This window comes from Phaenicophaeus curvirostris, chromosome 35, assembly GCF_032191515.1.
Source record: "Phaenicophaeus curvirostris isolate KB17595 chromosome 35, BPBGC_Pcur_1.0, whole genome shotgun sequence".
NCBI classification, from domain to species: Eukaryota; Metazoa; Chordata; class Aves; order Cuculiformes; family Cuculidae; genus Phaenicophaeus; species Phaenicophaeus curvirostris.
The window spans coordinates 1,859,958-1,880,073 of NC_091426.1; positions in this window are offsets into that span (position 1 = coordinate 1,859,958).

The window sequence follows — 20,116 nt, forward strand, 5'->3', positions numbered from 1 at the left end:
CACCCAGGGACACCAGAGCCTCGACACCCAGGGACACCAGAGCCTCGACACCCAGGGACACCAGAGCCTCATCACCCAGGGACACCAGAGCCTTGACACCCAGGGACACCAGAGCCTCGACACCCAGGGACACGAGAGCTTCACCACCCAGGCACACCAGAGACTCACCACCAAGTGACACCAGAGCCTCACCATCCAGGGACACCAGAGCCGCACCACCCAGGGACACCAGAGCCTCGACACCCAGGAACACCAGAGCCGCACCACCCAGGGACACCAGAGCCTCATCACCCAGGGACACCAGAGCCTCATCACCCAGGGACACCAGAGCCTCGACACCCAGGGCCTCCAGCCCCTCATAGCATTGTACAGTCATTAGGGTTGGAGAAGACCTCTAAGCTCATCCAGCCCAAACCTCAGTCCAACCCCACCGCGCCTACTAATCCACACCTGAAGCGTCACATCTCCACATGTTTTGAACCCCTCCATGGACGGAGACTTAACCGCTTCCCTGGGCAACCTCTTCCGATGCTTCTCCACTCCTTCCATAACAACGTAGTTCCAATATCCAATCGGAACCTCCCCTGGTGCCCCTTGAGGTCATTTCCCCTCGCCCTGCCCTAGCGTTGGCCTCTTCCTCCTCTCACCTTGATCTTCTCCACCACATTGTAGTTGCAGCAGAACAGGTCCAGGCCTCTTAACAAGCTGTTGTTTATGGCGGTCTGGCACAGGGATTCAACGCACTCGAGGAACATCAGCTTCTCGATGGTTTCCTGGAACAGAGACCAAAGAGGGAGAGGGGGTCACCCGTGGCCAGCAGGACCGGAGCTGCGGAGATGGAGACCTGGGAGAAGCAGCTCTGCCCAGGCAGCGAGGGGCAGGGTTACCTCGTCTGTGCGGTGGAGGATTGCGTAGATGAAGTCCACTATATCCTCCTCCTTTTCATAGGTGGGCAACGACTCGGCGTCTAAGAGAGGAGGAGAGCAGGGAGGGCTGTGAGAGGGGGTGGTGGAAGGAGACAGGAGACTTTGCTGGGGACAGAACTGGCTGCCGGGCCGGGTCCTGCTCTTGGGTCAGGACAAACCCCTGCAACGCTCCACGTGCAGTTGGGCTGCCGTGCTGGACAGGACATGTCCGGGAAAGCCCTCGTGAAGATCCCTGTCCCCCAGCATCGCTGCCTCTGCCCCAGAGCAGGAGCTGGGTCCCCTCTGTTTGCTCCACCCCCGGGAGAAGTTGGAAGGGACCCACAAGGGTCCTCAATTCCTGTCCCTGCATAGGACAACCCCAAATCATGGAATGATGGAATGGTTTGGGTTGGAAGGGACCTTAAAGATGATCCAGTTCCAACCCCCCACCATGGGAAGGGACACCTCCCAGTGGATCAGGTTGCACCATGTCCCATCCAACCTGGCCTTGAACACCTCCAGGGATGGGGCAGCAACAACATCTCCAGGCAGCCTTGGCCAGGTCCTCACCAACCTCACAGGAGAACATTCCTCCACAAGATCTCATCTCAATCTACCCTCTTCCATCTCAATACCTTCCTACCTCATCCTGTCCCTGAACTCACACAACAACAGCCCCTCCCCAGCTTTCCGGGAGCCCCTTTCCATATTGGAAGCTGCTCTAAGGTCTCCCCAGAGCCTTCTCCTGGATGGACAACCCCAACTCTCATAGCCTGTCCTCATACAGGAGGTTCTCCAGCCCCCAGATCATCCTCGTGCCCTCCTCTGGACTTGGTCTCACAGATCTGTGTCCTTCCTGTGCTGAGACCTCCAGAGCTGGACGTACGACTCCAGTTGAGGTCTCACCAGAGCAGACAAACAGAATCCCCTCCCTGACCCTGGGGTCCAGCCCTGCCCAGCCCACCAGGACCCTTCACTCACAGATCATCATGGGCATGATTGAGGTCGCCTCACTGAGTTGTGGAGCAGAGCTGCTCCGCTGGGGAAACTCATTCTCCTGCCAGGCCAGCCTGGGTCTGTGAGGAGATCTCCTTGCCATCGTTAGGGATGGAGGTAAATGCGTAAGCAAAGAGAACGAAGAAGCTTCGCCAAACGCCTCAGCACCGCGGGGTGAGACGCGAGCTCTGCTGCCTCTCCGGTTACTGCCCAGGGACACTGAGAGCCTGGGGGCTGCGTCTCCTGTGTCCCATTGTGATGTCACAGCGGGTCCCACCACAACCTTTCACACTGTCTCCAAGAGCTTCTACAATTCCAGAGCCTTCCCCTTGTGATGTCACAATGGGTCCCACCACAACCTTTCACACTGTCTCCAAGAGCTTCTACAATTCCAGAGCCTTCACATCCAGGAACAAGGGGCATCTTGGGAGGGTTGTCAATATTCCCCTGTTGCACCATCAAATCAAATCAAAGGCACTAAAGGGGTCCCAGAGAGCTCCAGAGGAGTTCTGGGGGCCCTAGAAAGACCTTAGGGTGTTCTAGAGGGTTGCTGGGGGGCTCTAGAGGGGTCCTTGGCATCCTAGAAGGCTTGTAGGAGGCCCTAAAGGGGTCCTAGGGGGCTCTAGAGGATTCCCAGGGTCTCAAAAGAGGTCCTGTGGGAAAAAGTGCTGTCCCAGAGGGCTCTGGAGGGGTCCTGACAGTCCAAGAACATTCCTAGGGGGCTCTGGAAGGCTGCTAGGGTCCCTGCAGGGGAGTTGAAGGCCATAGATAAGTACTCAGGAGCTCTAGATAGGTCTGGGTGCCTTTAGAAGAGTCCTGTGGGTCTCTATAGTGGTCCTGGGTGTCCTAGAAGGGTCCTGGAAGGCCTTAAAGGGGTACCAGGGGGTTCTAGAGGCTTCCCGGGGGCCCTAGAAGGGTCCTTGAAGGTTTTAAAGATGTCCCAAGGGGCTCTAGAATGGTCATGGGAGTCACTAGATGGGTCCTGGGGGTCCTAGAGGGGTCCTAGAAGGCCTTTAAGGAGTCCCGGTGGGTTCAAGAGGGGCCCTGAGGGTCTCTAGAGGGCTCCTGGTGGTCCTAGGAGGTACGTAGAAGGTCTTAAAGGGGTCACAGGGGCCTCTAGGGTATTCCTGAGGGTCCTAGAGAGGTCCTAGAAGGCTCTAAAGGGGTCCCGAGGGTCTCTAGATGGGTTCTGAGGTTCCTAAAATGGTCCTAGTAGGACTTTAAAGGTCCCACTGGGCTCTAGAGAGGTTCTTTTCATCCTAGAAAGGAACTAGAAGGTCTTAAAGGGGATCCAGGAAGCTCTAGAGGATTCCTGGGCTTCCTAGAGGGGCCCTAGAAGGCCCCTAAGGAGTCCCAGGGCGCTCTAGAGGAGTCCTGGGTTCCTAGAAGGGTGCTAGAAGGCCTTAAAGGTGTTCCAGGGGGCTCAAGAGGGGTCCTTGGCATTCTTGAAGTGCTCTAGATAGATTTAAAGGGGTCTCAGGGGGCTCTAGAGGGTTTCTGGGGTTCCTAGAAGGGTCCGAGAAGGCTCTAATGGGGACCCAGGGAGATCTAGAATGGTTCTGGGCGCCTCTAGATGTGTCCTGGGAGTCCTAGAAGGCCCTAAAGTGGTCCCAGGAGACTGTAGACGGTTCCTGGGGGTCCCAGAAGGCCTTAAAGGGGTCCCAGGGGGCTCTGGAGGGGTCCTGGGGGTTTCTAGATGAGTCCCGCGGGTCCCAGAATCATGGAATCACTAGGTTGGAAAAGACCCACAGGATCATCGAGTCCAACCATTCCTACCAATCACTAAGCCACGTCCCTCAGATCCTCATCCACCCGTGAGAATTAATTGATAAGTTTTGCTGCAGCTGATTTGTATGTTTAAGTATCTTGTCATATAAATTTGGTTTGTATCGAGAGATAATACGCAGACAATCTCCAGACACGATGTTTAATTCTTCGGTCAAATGATAACCTGAAGGGAGCCTCCGGACGTGGTGGAAAACTCCAAAAATATAATCTTGGAGAGATTTCTATGGATCTTTGTCGAAAACTAGTAGATATACCCACTGCTTTTGTAAGAGGTTCTGCCTTTTTTAGAAGGGCATCCAATTCAGCGCTGAATTGGGAAATAAAAATATTATTATCTGTGCTTCAAAGCCTTTGTCCTCATTCACCCCACCCCGTTATTAGCGTCGTCCTCCAAAGATTTTCCTCCTCCGTGAGTAAGTGGTTCTGTTTATGCACGAGGACTCGTACCACTGAACCCCAAAGCTGCTAGAGAAGGTAGACGTGGGCAGACACCCCTGGAGGGAGCAGGAGTGTCACAAAGAATAGGTGACCAACCCTCTTAGCCCCTACAGGAAAGCCCCACAAGCTCACGGACTCCAGCATCGCTGCAATTCCTCAATGCTTGGAGAAGACATTCCGCGGCAACTCCTGGGACCAGCCCTCATTATTTTAGACGACGTCGCTAAAGGTTTGGTGGCACCTGGGGCTCGAGTTTCCTTCGAGCTTTCGCTAAAGCTCGCTCGAAAATTGGATTAATACAAGAACTATGATTTTAGTTGCCACCGTCGTAGAGCAGGTACCTCAGTCTCCAAGTCACCGTCCCCAGCTGGAACATCAAGCTCTTCAGACGGCGATTTCCTCAGCCTTTCTCGAGGACCAAGAGAAACGTGCATCCCCAGTGTTTTACAGATGGTTTTACTGCACCGAGAGACACTCAGACGGCTTCATCTCACAAACGAAACCATCCTTCAGAGGACTGAAATTTGAGGGGTTTGTCATCCTCACTTCTATTCAACATTGAGCATCTTCCACTGGAGAAGGGGAACCTACAAACTGTTAGCAAAGCAAGAAGCTGGGCCTCGTGGTGCCCGTGTGGCCAGGGGGCCAAGAAGGCCAAGGGCATCTTGGCTTGGATCAGACACGGCGCGGCCAGCAGGGCCAGGGAGGTTTTTCTCCCTCTGGACTCGGCCCTGGGGAGACCGCTCCTCGAATCCTGGGGTCAGTTCTGGGCCCCTCACCACGAGAAGGATGTTGAGGCTCTGGAGCGAGTCCAGAGAAGAGCAACGAAGCTGGGGAGGGGGCTGGAGAACAAGTTTTATGAGGAGGAACTGGAGTTGATTAGCCTGGAGAAGAGGAGGCTGAGGGGAGACCCCATTGCTCTCTCCAACTCCCTGAAAGGAGGTTGTGGAGAGGAGGGAGCTGGGCTCTTCTCCTAAAAACAGGGACAGGACGAGAGGGAACGGCCTCAAGCTCCACCAGGGGAGGGTCAGGCTGGACATCAAGAAATAAAAAATCATGGAAAGGGTCACTGGGCGCTGGAACAGGGAGGGGGTTGAGTCCCCTGCCCTGGAGGGGTTTGAGGGACGGGTGGACGAGGTGCTGAGGGACACGGGTTAGTGATTGATGGGAATGGTTGGACTCGATGATCCGGTGGGTCTCTTCCAACCTGGTGGTTCCATGATTCTACAATTCTGGGGAGTCACATATGGGGCAGGAGGAGTCACTTATGGGGCAGGAGGAGTCACTTTTTGGCCTCACATTGGACGCTGATCATGGAGATCCAGGAGGACCTGGAGAACCCCCCATGTTGGACACAGACCATGTTGATTCCATGAAAATGGGGTCGGGGCAGGGAATAAACGGGATTCGCTGCTTCTTGAGGAGCTGAAGCTGCTCGCGGAGCTCCTGGTGGGATGAGAAGAGGACTCGGAGCATCGAGACGAAGCCTTTAATCCCCAGCCTGGAGGCCCCAGAGGGGGTGGAGAACTTCCCACCTCCTATGAGAAGCTCCAAACCCTCCCTGGAGGAACCAAAACCACCTGGTTTGGCCCCAAATTGTCCTTGGGGTCACTCTGAGGTGGAGATTCTGACTTTATCTTCTAGAGGTTGAACTTCATGTCCAGGATGGCCTGGTGGAGGTCGGAGTCCAGGGGGACGTAGGACTTCTGGGAGTCGTGGCGGAAGAACAAGGGGTCGGAGATGGCCTTGGGGTCGAAACCTTCACAGACCAGCTTGGCCTTGAGCTGCTTGAAGGTCCCGGTGATCTCCAGGGCGTCCTGGGGAGATGGGGATGGGGAGAACATGGGGATGGATGGAGGAGGATCCATGGATCTAAGGGCTGAGGTTCTGCTGAGGGACATGGATCCATGGGCTGAGGTTCTGCTGAGGGACATGGATCCAAGGGCTGAGGTTCTGCTGGGGGACATGGATCCAAGGGCTGAGGTTCTGCTGAGGGACATGGATCCAGGGGCTGAGGTTCTGCTGAGGGACATGGATCCATGAATTCCTCAAGTTGAGCTGGGAGAGGTTTAAATTGGGTTCTGGGGATGCTTCCTTCACTGAAAGGGTCATCAAGGACCTGGAAGAGGATTTCTGGGGCCGTGGTGGAACCTTGATCCCTTCTGAAAGCCCTGGAGATGTGGTGGGGTCGAGAGTTTTGTGTTTAGGGTTGGACTTACGACCTTCAACATCTTCCAACCTCAACATTTCCATGATGGACAAAGCTCCTCGGCCTTGGGAGCTTCATCCCAAGGATCCTTTGGACGAGGAAGCCCACAAACCCCAGGAGAACCCAGGGCCACCAACCTGGATGCGGATGAAGCGAGGGGCGGCGTAGCCGGGCAGCATCTCCTGGGTGAAGGCAAAGAGCTTCTCGCCCTGGAAGGTTGTCCCGGGCCTCAGGCAGATGGCGGCCATCCCGCACTTGCCCTCACACCCTGCAAGGAGGCCACAGGGGGCTGGGGGCCACCACGATCCACTTCTACTCGTCCTGGTGGCCACAGGGACCATCACCAAGACCTGGTGGTTGCCCAGAACCCCACCAGCTGCTCCTTTTCTCCAACCAATCCCAGTTTTACTCTTTCTGGAGGCCACATGGACCTTGATGAAGGCACCAGGTGGACCCAAAACCATCTTGGATGACTGCGTTGACCATTTTGGCCTCCTTGGTGGCCACTTGGACCACGATGAGACCTCCCAGTGAGTCCCAAACAGCACCAGGTGCTTCTTTTGGGCATCTGAGGCTCTTTTTGCTCTTCCTCGTGGCCACATGGACCATCACCAAGACCTGGTGGTTGCCTAGAACCCCACCAGCTGCTCCTTTTCTACAACCAACCCCAGTTTTACTCTTCCTGAAGGCCACTGGGAGCATCTCAAGGCTTCTTGGTGGCCACTGGGAGCATCTCAAGGCTTCTCGGTGGCCACTGGGAGCATGTCAAGGCTTCTCGGTGGCCACTGGGACCATCTCAAGGCTTCTTGGTGGCCACTAGGAGCATCTCAAGGCTCCGTGGTGGCTCCTTATGTGGATAAAACATGAGCAGGTTCTTCTTTTGATGCGATTGACTCACCTGGCACAGCCACCCCGTACACGTTGACCTCCTGGATGAAGTCGACCATGGCCAGAGCAGCTTCCACCTCAGTCGTGGCCATGTTCTCCCCTTTCCACCTGGAGAAGACACGAGGTGAAGCCGTGAGGGTGGGATTTGGCTCAGAGGAAGGTCTCGTGAGAGCCACCAACTCACCGGAAAGTGTCCCCCACGCAGTCCTGGAAGTAGATGAACCTTTCGTGAAACCTCCTAGATAACAGCAAAAGCCACCATTGTTCTTGGCAGTAACAGAACCTCAATAGGCACCCTAACTAAGTTCTTAGTGATCCTTATCTGACCACCCTTCAGTGACAGTCAAAAGGCATCAAAAGGCAAGGCTGCTTGCTCCAAAAAACAAGGCAGCCTTTTGAATCCTGCCCACGCTACAGCAGGAGCCACTTGGATCCAACCTGGAAGTGATTTATTCAGTAAAGTACAGCTCTGTCTTTTACAGAACACAGAGGGAAGAGTATCTTGCTACCCTCGCTGTTTGTTTTTCCCTTGTTAGATTCACTGCTCTGCCGCTTTTGGAAGCAAGGATTCCACAGGTCCTCATACATCCATTAGCCCTGGATCCAGATGAGGTGCTGTAAAGAAATGTCATTTAACCCAAGGAGCCAACTCCAACCTGGCTGATGCTGGTCCCTTGGAGCACTTGGCTGCTCTCCCACCCGCCCCTGCTGTGAACAGAGAGTACAGAAGCTCAGGTCTTCTACCTGCTGTGCACATGAGAGGCTGCCCATTGTACTTTGTGCCCTGCTTTGCATTCCCATGGGGTATCTCTGAGGAGTCTGTGGCCCGTAGGGCTGTTCTGGATAGCCGTGTCCTTGCTGTGGCCCCGCCTGAGGTCCCTGCTCTTGTGTGTAGGGGTTGGTTCCTCCGTACGGCTGAGGCCTCATCTTCCCCATCTGATCCATCGGGCTTGAAGCCTGCAAGGCAAGTTATGACACGTGATGTACATCCAGCTACACACAGGAATCACTCACAATCTCCCAAAACCCCAGAAGAGAACTTTATAGAATCACAGAGTCATCGAATGGTTTGGCTTGGAACTAGATGAGCTTTGAGGTCCCTTCCAACCCAAACCATTCACTGATTCTGTGATTCCATGAATTCTTTTTCACTGCATCAGGTTGCTCAAAGCCCCATCAGCTTAAAACCCTTCCCTCTCACTCCTATCCCTGTACTCCCTGATGAAAAGCTCCTCCCCAGCTTTCCTGAAGCCCCTTTCCATACTTGAAGGCACCTACAGCTTCACAGCAGGTTGGTGCAGAGCAGAAGCTCATCTGCCTCGTTTCAGGCACTGAACCCCACAGCCACGTGCTGAATTACAGGATTCCCACTGCCCTTCTAAACCTACAGACCTTTCACAAAACATGAACGAGAAGTCATTTAATGCTGACATTTCTCCCATGGCCGCAGGACACGCAAGAAGCCGGGAAGGATCATTAAGAAAGATGGATTATCGGTGTGAGTGGCCATTCCCCGTAGCAGGCAGTAGTTTAGTGTCCAGATATTCCACAACAAGGTAAACGTAAGACTGAAAATTTAAATATTCACGAGAAACGCTGCTTCTTTCACGTATAACAAGGTCTCCCAAAACACTACAGGTGGTTAATTTACACTTACACATTTCAATTAACTCATATTGATGCAGTAACACTGGGCAGAGCCACTAACATCCACAGTCTTCAAGGCTGCAGTTCTATTTTTGCCTTTTTTAATATGTGCTTTGTGTCTGCTGCCTTTTGTAGAATAAAGATTTCTAAATCAAATTTCTCCAGATCCAGGAAAAAGTAATTTGTCAGCCTTGAAGCCAGGTCCCTGGGGTTTAGAGCAGGCAGGATGGGATGAGTGAATGCATGCAACTTCCAAGGACCTCCTGACCCGCACTACCACTGCCTGGAGCCAGGACACGAAATGAATCCATCAGAATTCCTGAAAATGCTATAAACCTCCAAATGGCAGTTTTCCACCTAAAGCAAGGACTGGTTTTGGCATAGTGACCTCTAAATGACTCCCAGGCACAGTCTTTAACCTCCATCTGGGACTGAACACAGATTGCTGATCTCCGGATGACCTAACTAACACCAATTAGATGCCTTCCAGCAGATCTCCATGACAATGGACTCTTACCCCACTCCTTCCTGCAACCAGCCCCGGGGTGGTATTTGTACAGATCCACCCTCCCTCGCCCAGCTCAGGTGCTTGAGGAGTGGCACTGCAGGTCTACACAGGCAAGTATCGCACAAAGCCAGCTCCTGCTGCAAACCCTAAAGAATCCCAGAGACCACAACAGTTTCTCAGTTGTGTTCGCAGCATCCACCCTCCTGGAGGGGGTGGATGGAAAAAAGTCCACGCACTATGTGAAACTTTGGAAAATCCAACTCAATTGCCAAGCCAGAACAGCTTGAAGTCCCAACGCACAGACCCTGAAAACATTTGTTTGACCAGCTGGCTGCTGCGCCTCGGCTGCCAGGAAAACCTCCCCGTGCCAACCGGAGGGAGCAGGGGCACCACAGGGAGCTAACGGGGCACTGGTGGGGCAACAGGAGCGGGAGCACAGGAGGGAATGGAGAGAGTGGGAAAAGCACCTCGCTTTTGGCAAGGGGGGCTACTCATGCAAATGAAAGCAGGTTTCCTTAAGTGAATATGCACAAATACGGCACAAATCAAGGAAGAACCAAGTCCAAGTCCTCTCCTTCCACTCCACTTCAGCCTTGACACACCTGGAAACAGTGTTTGCCGCCCTACAGAAGCTGTTCACACACAACCACAGTACGATTCTCCATTGAGGAGGATCGGAGACACCCAGCTCACACTCAGCTGGGCTGGCCGTTTCCATTTTGGTCCATACCAGTACTAAAACCAGTTTGGGAAAAGTTACATTCAAGTTATCACAGACGCTGCTGCTGAGGAGTAACGTGGAGAGAGGCTGCAGCACCTCTGAGGAAGGAGCCCGGAGGGGCTTTTGATCCCTGCCATATCCCACAGCGCAGAACATGTGCCCACAGGGTTTTGTGCCACGCTCTGAAGAGGAGCTTCCACTCAAAGGGTCAGGAAGAAAAGACGTCTTTGATGGGGGCAGTCTGAATCCCAGAACTACAGTGACTTTCCTCCTGAATGGGAGCACCCATGCGGAGCTTCCACATCCCAGTAGATGCAAATTGTGTTTACATCTTCCAAACAACTGTCCCTCAGCCTTGCCTTGTGGGTATCACCTGAGATTATTGACATTATCTCCCTCCCCACCTTATCCTCTTTGGTATGCAAAAGTGGTGCCACCAGGAGTGCTTCCCAGCTTTTGGCAAGTCAAACTTCTCCTTCACCCACCCCCAAACAGACACCCCCTTCCTTTTCCTATCTGATCGAGTGCAGCTTTGGGGTTACTTACTAAGCAATCTGGCATATTTTCCATTTGTTACTTGCTTCCTCCTACTTGTTACCTCACCTCACAGCCCGCTAGCAAGGGCATCGTCTCAATTACAGTCCTGGCTTTTTAACTTTCATTTTTTTAACACACACACCCCCCACACGCTGCCTCCTCTGCACAGATTTTCTTGTCTGTCGTCACCCACAAAGCTTAACCATTATCTTCAGGAAGGAGAGAAACAAAGTGAAGATCCACTTTTCCATGACTCCTACAGGAAGCATGATGACTGTTCAAAAACTTCAAAAAACACTGGAACTGTTTATACAGCCATAAAAAATAAAGAAAAAAAAAAACCAAACAGTAAAGAAGTTTTTACAAACAGTAAAGAAGTTTTTCCAAATACCCAATCTAAACCTCCCTTGGACCAACTTGAGGCCATTTCCTCTCATCCTATCATTGCTGCAAAGGAACCATTCAGCTAGGATCATGGTCATATTGGATTTAAATCATTGAAAACATGGCAGAGAATAAAACCACCCACGCTTCCCCAATCCCTCTGCGCCCTTTCTATCAAGATCAACAAACTAGAAATCAGTTACAGCAGCAGCACTTGAACAGGCTGGTGACACCAACAGCAGGTGAGGAAGAGGACCCGGGTGCCAAATCAGCAGCTTTCCCAGCGTCTTTCAACCCGCTGGGAAACACCAACCATGTCGAGGGCAGGGAACCTCTACAGAGGAGTCGTGACAAACAGAAAACGACACAGAAAAAAGATGGTGTCTTGATTGCAAGAGGCGTTATCAACAAAACATTAATGCTTCCAAAAAGAAATCCTCAAAGTGGAGACGCTGTGCTGATCTTTGCTGTTTCTAGTACCTTCCACATCCTCTGGAGCTACCAAGAGCTCAGGCTGGGTCAGATCCTGGCAGTCCCAACATCCAGCACCACTATCACATCGCATCCACACTATCTCCAGGGGCACAAGGTTCAACCTCCCACCTCTCAGCCCTCCCCTAGACTAAACCTCTGCCACCTCTTCAGACGGCTCTACTGGAGTTACGCTGCCTGCGCTATCATGGTACCAGTACCTTGACCCAGAAAATCATCAGGCGACGAGCTCTCGGGGTACGAGCTCTCGGGGTACGAGCTCTCGGGTTAAGTACTCTCAGAGTATCTGGCTGCACTTGTTTGGTCGGCCCATGGCGGCGCTGCTTACAGATGCACCACGGGTACACGCAGCCAAACTTGGTGCGCCTATGAGCCATGGCTTCAACTGGCACCGAACCTCGCAGACGCACCAAAACCAGCCTGGCTGTCACGAGCACACCAACTGAGACTGTCTCTAACTGTCAGACTGTCTCCAACTGTCAGACTGTCTCCAACTGTCAGTCTCCTCGTGTGCTACCTCGGGGTAGCACGGCAACGCCGTTACGTAACGGGCACTGGTACTCAGGGGGCGGGCACAGAACCCAACAACATCCAACAGGCATCGCAGGAGGCTCCACAGAGCCTACCTCACACCTCAAGTTTGCATTTCAGACACTCGCCATGCCCGTCTCCATCTCCCAAAACTCAACGCACAAGTGGTTCCAATTCCTCCGCCACCAGTCTAGAGAGTTCAAGCTGAGAAACAAGCACAGACTAACAACCATCCTCATTCACGAGGAAACACTGCTCATCCTCCAGCGAGGAACATTTTCATCTGATCTATTTAAGGTGCAACCGGCTGTGCTGAGGTCAACACCCCAGCCTGAGCCCGCTGCCTTTTACAGCTCTCTAAAGGGCCACCTCCAGGTCATACTCTATGGCCTCTCTTCCCATGGTGGTTTGGTTCTAAGGAGGTGGAAGAGGCTGAGAGGAAATTAAAGTTAAGGTAAAACAAAATATGGAATATGGTACAGGTTTGGTTTCAGGGTTACAAACACCTTCTGGAAACTCGTTGGACAAATCAATTTTGATATAAGCTGCACGAAAGCAAAATTCCCTCCCTCAACTCCCCACATCCTAGAATTGAACTTAGATCTGGCTTCACAACCAAGAGGCGATGCCTCATCGTCATTTCATGATCCATGGCCAGTACAGATGAAATTCTTGGTTGCCCAACTCTTCAGATAACTGCCCTCTGCTCAACAGTTTCAGTTCTGCACTGAGCGGGAGCCTCGCAGTTCTGACTTTTTCCAGTGGATCAGAGTTTCACCAAAGACACTTTCTATTCCTCTAATCTCCTGTTAACACCCAGACCTCAGAAAGACCTGACAGTATCAATGCCGCATACAAAAGGAATACAGGAAATTTTCTAATGGCTTCAGCCACCACCTTTTAACTACCTGGTATTCCTGTAAACTTAAAGTCAGCCCTGTTAAACATTGCTCCTTTCCTCCACCAGACATTTATCCCACCAGTGCCTTTGGGGAGACCTTGTGTAAACCCAAGATACCGAGTTTTACTAGTGGAAACATGATGAAAATCTTTCTCCCAGCAGCCATCCAGGGAATGGGAATCCCCCTGGCCAAACACAGCTCTGTAATTACACTATGAACACCTCAGGTCCCAGGACTTCCCCAAACTCCACTCCTGGGGATGCTCTTCAAACCAATTAACACTGACCTGTGGTCCGCCGTTGAAGCGGGCGGCCACGTCTACTCAGACCGAGGCAGGAACCGGGGCCGGTGGAGAGGACGAAACCTGGCCGTCAGGTCTTCGCGCCGTAGAAGCAGGCGGCCACGTCTACCCAGACCAAAGCAGGAACCGGGGCCCAGGGGAGGACTAAACCCGGCCATCAGGTCTAACCGCCGTTGAAGCGCGCGGCCACGTCTATCCAGACTGAGGCAGGAACCGGGGCCGGGGGTGGGGAGGACGAAACCCGGCCGTCAGGTCTACTCACTGTTGAAGCGGGCGGCCACGTCTACCAAGACCGAGGCAGGAACTAGGGCCGGGGGTGGGGAGGACGAAACCCGGCCGTCAGGTCAACCTACCACTCCGCCGTTGAAGCAGGGGGACACGTCTACTCAGACCGAGGCAGGAACCGTGGCCGGGGTAGAGGACGTCAGTTCTATCCACCACTCTGCCGTTGAAGCGGGAGGCCAGGTCTACCCAGACTGAGGCAGGAACCGGGGGCAGGGGGGGAGGACGAAACCCTGCCGTCAGGTCTATCCGCCGTTGAAGCGGGCGGCCACGTCTACCCAGACCGAGGCAGGTATCGGGGCCAGGGTGAGGACACGAAGCTGGCCGGCCGTCAGGTCTTCGTCTGAGCCGCCGGTCGGGCGGGCCGCCACGTCTACCCCCACACCCGCACCATGCAGAAACAAAGTCCACCCTTTTCCGCGGCGGACACTGCGAGACGCTGGGGGGACACGTCTACGCCGAGGAGCAAGGGTGGGTACGAAGTCCCGGAGGAGAGGCGTACGAGGCGAAGCGTACAAGGCGTGGACGAATCCCAGCCATCAGGTCAACCTACCGCTCCGTCGTTGAAGCGGGCGGCTACATCTACCCAGACCGAGGCAGGAACCGGGGCCCGTGGGAGGACGAAACCCGGCCGTCAGATCTACCCATCGCTCCGCGGTTGAAGCGGGCTGCCACGTCTACTCAGACCGAGGCAGGAACCGGGTCCGGGGGAGAGGACTAAACCCGGCCGTCAGGTCTAGCGGCCGTCAGGTCTACCCACCATTGAAGGGGGCGGCCACGTCTATTCAGACCGAGGCAAGAACCGGGGCCGGTGGAGAGGACGAAACCCGGCCGTCAGGTCTATCTGCCGTTGAAGCGGGCGGCCACGTCTACCGAGACCAAAGCAGGAACCGGGGCCCGGGGGAGGACTAAACCCGGCCGTCAGGTCTATCCACCGCTCCGCGGTTGAAGCGGGTGGCCACGTCTACTCAGACCGAGGCAGGAACCGGGGCCGGGGGTGGGGAGGACGACCCCCGGCCGTCAGCTCTACTCGCTGTTGAAGCGGGCGGCCATGTCTACCAAGACCAAAGCGGGAACCGGGGCCGGCGGGGGATGAAACCCGGCCGTGAGGTCCAGTCGCTGTCGAAGCGGGCGGCCACGTCTACCCAGACCAAGGCAGGAACCGGGGCCGGTGGAGAGGCCAAAACCCGGCCGTCAGGTCTATCAGCCGTTGAAGAGGGCGGCCACGTCTAGCCAGACCAAAGCAGGAACCGGGGCCCGTGGGAGGATGAAACCCGGCCGTCAGGTCTACCCGTCGCTCCGCCGTTGAAGCGGGCTGCCACGTCTACTCAGACCGAGGCAGGAACCGGGGACGGGGGAGAGGACTAAACCCGGCCGTCAGGTCTAGCGGCCGTCAGGTCTACCCACCATTGAAGGGGGCGGCCACGTCTATTCAGACCGAGGCAGGAACCGGGGACGGGGGAGAGGACTAAACCCGGCCGTCAGGTCTATCTGCCGTTGAAGCGGGCGGCCACGTCTACCGAGACCAAAGCAGGAACCGGGGCCCGGGGGAGGACTAAACCCGGCCGTCAGGTCTATCCACCGCTCCGCGGTTGAAGCGGGTGGCCACGTCTACTCAGACCGAGGCAGGAACCGGGGCCGGGTTAGAGGACGTCAGTTCTATCCACCGCTCTGCCGTTGAAGCGGGAGGCCAGGTCTACCCAGAACGAGGCAGGAACCGGGGCCGGGGTGGGGGTGGACGAAACCCGGCCGTCAGGTCTATCCGCCGTTGAAGCGGGCGGCCACGTCTATCCAGACCGAGGCAGGTATCGGGGCCCGGGGGAGGACACGAAGCTGGCCGGCCGTCATGTCTTCCTCTGAGCCGCCGGTCGGGCGGGCCGCCACGTCTATCCCCTCACCCGCACCATGAAGATACAAAGTCCACGCTTTTCGGCGAAGGACACTGCGAGACGCTGGGGGAACACGTCTACGCCGAGGAGCAAGGGCGGGTACGAAGTCCCGGAGGAGAGGCGTACGAGGCGAAGCGTACAAGGCGTGGACGAATCCCAGCCATCAGGTCAACCTGCCGCTCCGTCGTTGAAGCGGGCGACTACATCTACCCAGACCGAGGCAGGAACCGGGGCCCGTGGGAGGACGAAACCCGGCCGTCAGGTCTACCCACCGCTCCGCCGCTGAAGCGGGTGGCCACGTCTACTCAGATCGACGCAGGAACCGGGGCCGGTGGAGAGGACGAAACCTGGCCGTCAGGTCTTCGCGCCGTAGAAGCAGGCGGCCACGTCTACCCAGACCAAAGCAGGAACCGGGGCCCAGGGGAGGACTAAACCCGGCCATCAGGTCTAACCGCCGTTGAAGCGCGCGGCCACGTCTATCCAGACTGAGGCAGGAACCGGGGCCGGGGGTGGGGAGGACGAAACCCGGCCGTCAGGTCTACTCACTGTTGAAGCGGGCGGCCACGTCTACCAAGACCGAGGCAGGAACTAGGGCCGGGGGTGGGGAGGATGAAACCCGGCCGTCAGGTCAACCTACCACTCCGCCGTTGAAGCAGGGGGACACGTCTACTCAGACCGAGGCAGGAACCGTGGCCGGGGTAGAGGACGTCAGTTCTATCCACCACTCTGCCGTTGAAGCGGGAGGCCAGGTCTACCCAGACTGAGGCAGGAACCGGGGGCCGGTGGAGAGGACGAAACCCGGCCGTCAGGTCTATCTGCCGTTGAAGCGGGCGGCCACGTCTACCGAGACCAAAGCAGGAACCGGGGCCCGGGGGAGGACTAAACCCGGCCGTCAGGTCTATCCACCGCTCTGCCGTTGAAGCGGGAGGCCAGGTCTACCCAGAACAAGGCAGGAACCGGGGCCGGGGTGGGGGTGGACGAAACCCGGCCGTCAGGTCTATCCGCCGTTGAAGCGGGCGGCCACGTCTATCCAGACCGAGGCAGGTATCGGGGCCCGGGGGAGGACACGAAGCTGGCCGGCCGTCATGTCTTCCTCTGAGCCGCCGGTCGGGCGGGCCGCCACGTCTATCCCCTCACCCGCACCATGAAGATACAAAGTCCACGCTTTTCGGCGAAGGACACTGCGAGACGCTGGGGGAACACGTCTACGCCGAGGAGCAAGGGCGGGTACGAAGTCCCGGAGGAGAGGCGTACGAGGCGAAGCGTACAAGGCGTGGACGAATCCCAGCCATCAGGTCAACCTACCGCTCCGTCGTTGAAGCGGGCGACTACATCTACCCAGACCGAGGCAGGAACCGGGGCCCGTGGGAGGACGAAACCCGGCCGTCAGGTCTACCCACCGCTCCGCCGCTGAAGCGGGTGGCCACGTCTACTCAGATCGACGCAGGAACCGGGGCCGGTGGAGAGGACGAAACCTGGCCGTCAGGTCTTCGCGCCGTAGAAGCAGGCGGCCACGTCTACCCAGACCAAAGCAGGAACCGGGGCCCAGGGGAGGACTAAACCCGGCCATCAGGTCTAACCGCCGTTGAAGCGCGCGGCCACGTCTATCCAGACTGAGGCAGGAACCGGGGCCGGGGGTGGGGAGGACGAAACCCGGCCGTCAGGTCTACTCACTGTTGAAGCGGGCGGCCACGTCTACCAAGACCGAGGCAGGAACTAGGGCCGGGGGTGGGGAGGACGAAACCCGGCCGTCAGGTCAACCTACCACTCCGCCGTTGAAGCAGGGGGACACGTCTACTCAGACCGAGGCAGGAACCGTGGCCGGGGTAGAGGACGTCAGTTCTATCCACCACTCTGCCGTTGAAGCGGGAGGCCAGGTCTACCCAGACTGAGGCAGGAACCGGGGGCAGGGGGGGAGGACGAAACCCTGCCGTCAGGTCTATCCGCCGTTGAAGCGGGCGGCCACGTCTACCCAGACCGAGGCAGGTATCGGGGCCAGGGTGAGGACACGAAGCTGGCCGGCCGTCAGGTCTTCGTCTGAGCCGCCGGTCGGGCGGGCCGCCACGTCTACCCCCACACCCGCACCATGCAGAAACAAAGTCCACCCTTTTCCGCGGCGGACACTGCGAGACGCTGGGGGGACACGTCTACGCCGAGGAGCAAGGGTGGGTACGAAGTCCCGGAGGAGAGGCGTACGAGGCGAAGCGTACAAGGCGTGGACGAATCCCAGCCATCAGGTCAACCTACCGCTCCGTCGTTGAAGCGGGCGGCTACATCTACCCAGACCGAGGCAGGAACCGGGGCCCGTGGGAGGACGAAACCCGGCCGTCAGATCTACCCATCGCTCCGCGGTTGAAGCGGGCTGCCACGTCTACTCAGACCGAGGCAGGAACCGGGTCCGGGGGAGAGGACTAAACCCGGCCGTCAGGTCTAGCGGCCGTCAGGTCTACCCACCATTGAAGGGGGCGGCCACGTCTATTCAGACCGAGGCAAGAACCGGGGCCGGTGGAGAGGACGAAACCCGGCCGTCAGGTCTATCTGCCGTTGAAGCGGGCGGCCACGTCTACCGAGACCAAAGCAGGAACCGGGGCCCGGGGGAGGACTAAACCCGGCCGTCAGGTCTATCCACCGCTCCGCGGTTGAAGCGGGTGGCCACGTCTACTCAGACCGAGGCAGGAACCGGGGCCGGGGGTGGGGAGGACGACCCCCGGCCGTCAGCTCTACTCGCTGTTGAAGCGGGCGGCCATGTCTACCAAGACCAAAGCGGGAACCGGGGCCGGCGGGGGATGAAACCCGGCCGTGAGGTCCAGTCGCTGTCGAAGCGGGCGGCCACGTCTACCCAGACCAAGGCAGGAACCGGGGCCGGTGGAGAGGACAAAACCCGGCCGTCAGGTCTATCAGCCGTTGAAGAGGGCGGCCACGTCTAGCCAGACCAAAGCAGGAACCGGGGCCCGTGGGAGGATGAAACCCGGCCGTCAGGTCTACCCGTCGCTCCGCCGTTGAAGCGGGCTGCCACGTCTACTCAGACCGAGGCAGGAACCGGGGACGGGGGAGAGGACTAAACCCGGCCGTCAGGTCTAGCGGCCGTCAGGTCTACCCACCATTGAAGGGGGCGGCCACGTCTATTCAGACCGAGGCAGGAACCGGGGCCGGTGGAGAGGACGAAACCCGGCCGTCAGGTCTATCTGCCGTTGAAGCGGGCGGCCACGTCTACCGAGACCAAAGCAGGAACCGGGGCCCGGGGGAGGACTAAACCCGGCCGTCAGGTCTATCCACCGCTCCGCGGTTGAAGCGGGTGGCCACGTCTACTCAGACCGAGGCAGGAACCGGGGCCGGGTTAGAGGACGTCAGTTCTATCCACCGCTCTGCCGTTGAAGCGGGAGGCCAGGTCTACCCAGAACGAGGCAGGAACCGGGGCCGGGGTGGGGGTGGACGAAACCCGGCCGTCAGGTCTATCCGCCGTTGAAGCGGGCGGCCACGTCTATCCAGACCGAGGCAGGTATCGGGGCCCGGGGGAGGACACGAAGCTGGCCGGCCGTCATGTCTTCCTCTGAGCCGCCGGTCGGGCGGGCCGCCACGTCTATCCCCTCACCCGCACCATGAAGATACAAAGTCCACGCTTTTCGGCGAAGGACACTGCGAGACGCTGGGGGAACACGTCTACGCCGAGGAGCAAGGGCGGGTACGAAGTCCCGGAGGAGAGGCGTACGAGGCGAAGCGTACAAGGCGTGGACGAATCCCAGCCATCAGGTCAACCTGCCGCTCCGTCGTTGAAGCGGGCGACTACATCTACCCAGACCGAGGCAGGAACCGGGGCCCGTGGGAGGACGAAACCCGGCCGTCAGGTCTACCCACCGCTCCGCCGCTGAAGCGGGTGGCCACGTCTACTCAGATCGACGCAGGAACCGGGGCCGGTGGAGAGGACGAAACCTGGCCGTCAGGTCTTCGCGCCGTAGAAGCAGGCGGCCACGTCTACCCAGACCAAAGCAGGAACCGGGGCCCAGGGGAGGACTAAACCCGGCCATCAGGTCTAACCGCCGTTGAAGCGCGCGGCCACGTCTATCCAGACTGAGGCAGGAACCGGGGCCGGGGGTGGGGAGGACGAAACCCGGCCGTCAGGTCTACTCACTGTTGAAGCGGGCGGCCACGTCTACCAAGACCGAGGCAGGAACTAGGGCCGGGGGTGGGGAGGACGAAACCCGGCCGTCAGGTCAACCTACCACTCCGCCGTTGAAGCAGGGGGACACGTCTACTCAGACCGAGGCAGGAACCGTGGCCGGGGTAGAGGACGTCAGTTCTATCCACCACTCTGCCGTTGAAGCGGGAGGCCAGGTCTACCCAGACTGAGGCAGGAACCGGGGGCAGGGGGGGAGGACGAAACCCTGCCGTCAGGTCTATCCGCCGTTGAAGCGGGCGGCCACGTCTACCCAGACCGAGGCAGGTATCGGGGCCAGGGTGAGGACACGAAGCTGGCCGGCCGTCAGGTCTTCGTCTGAGCCGCCGGTCGGGCGGGCCGCCACGTCTACCCCCACACCCGCACCATGCAGAAACAAAGTCCACCCTTTTCCGCGGCGGACACTGCGAGACGCTGGGGGGACACGTCTACGCCGAGGAGCAAGGGTGGGTACGAAGTCCCGGAGGAGAGGCGTACGAGGCGAAGCGTACAAGGCGTGGACGAATCCCAGCCATCAGGTCAAC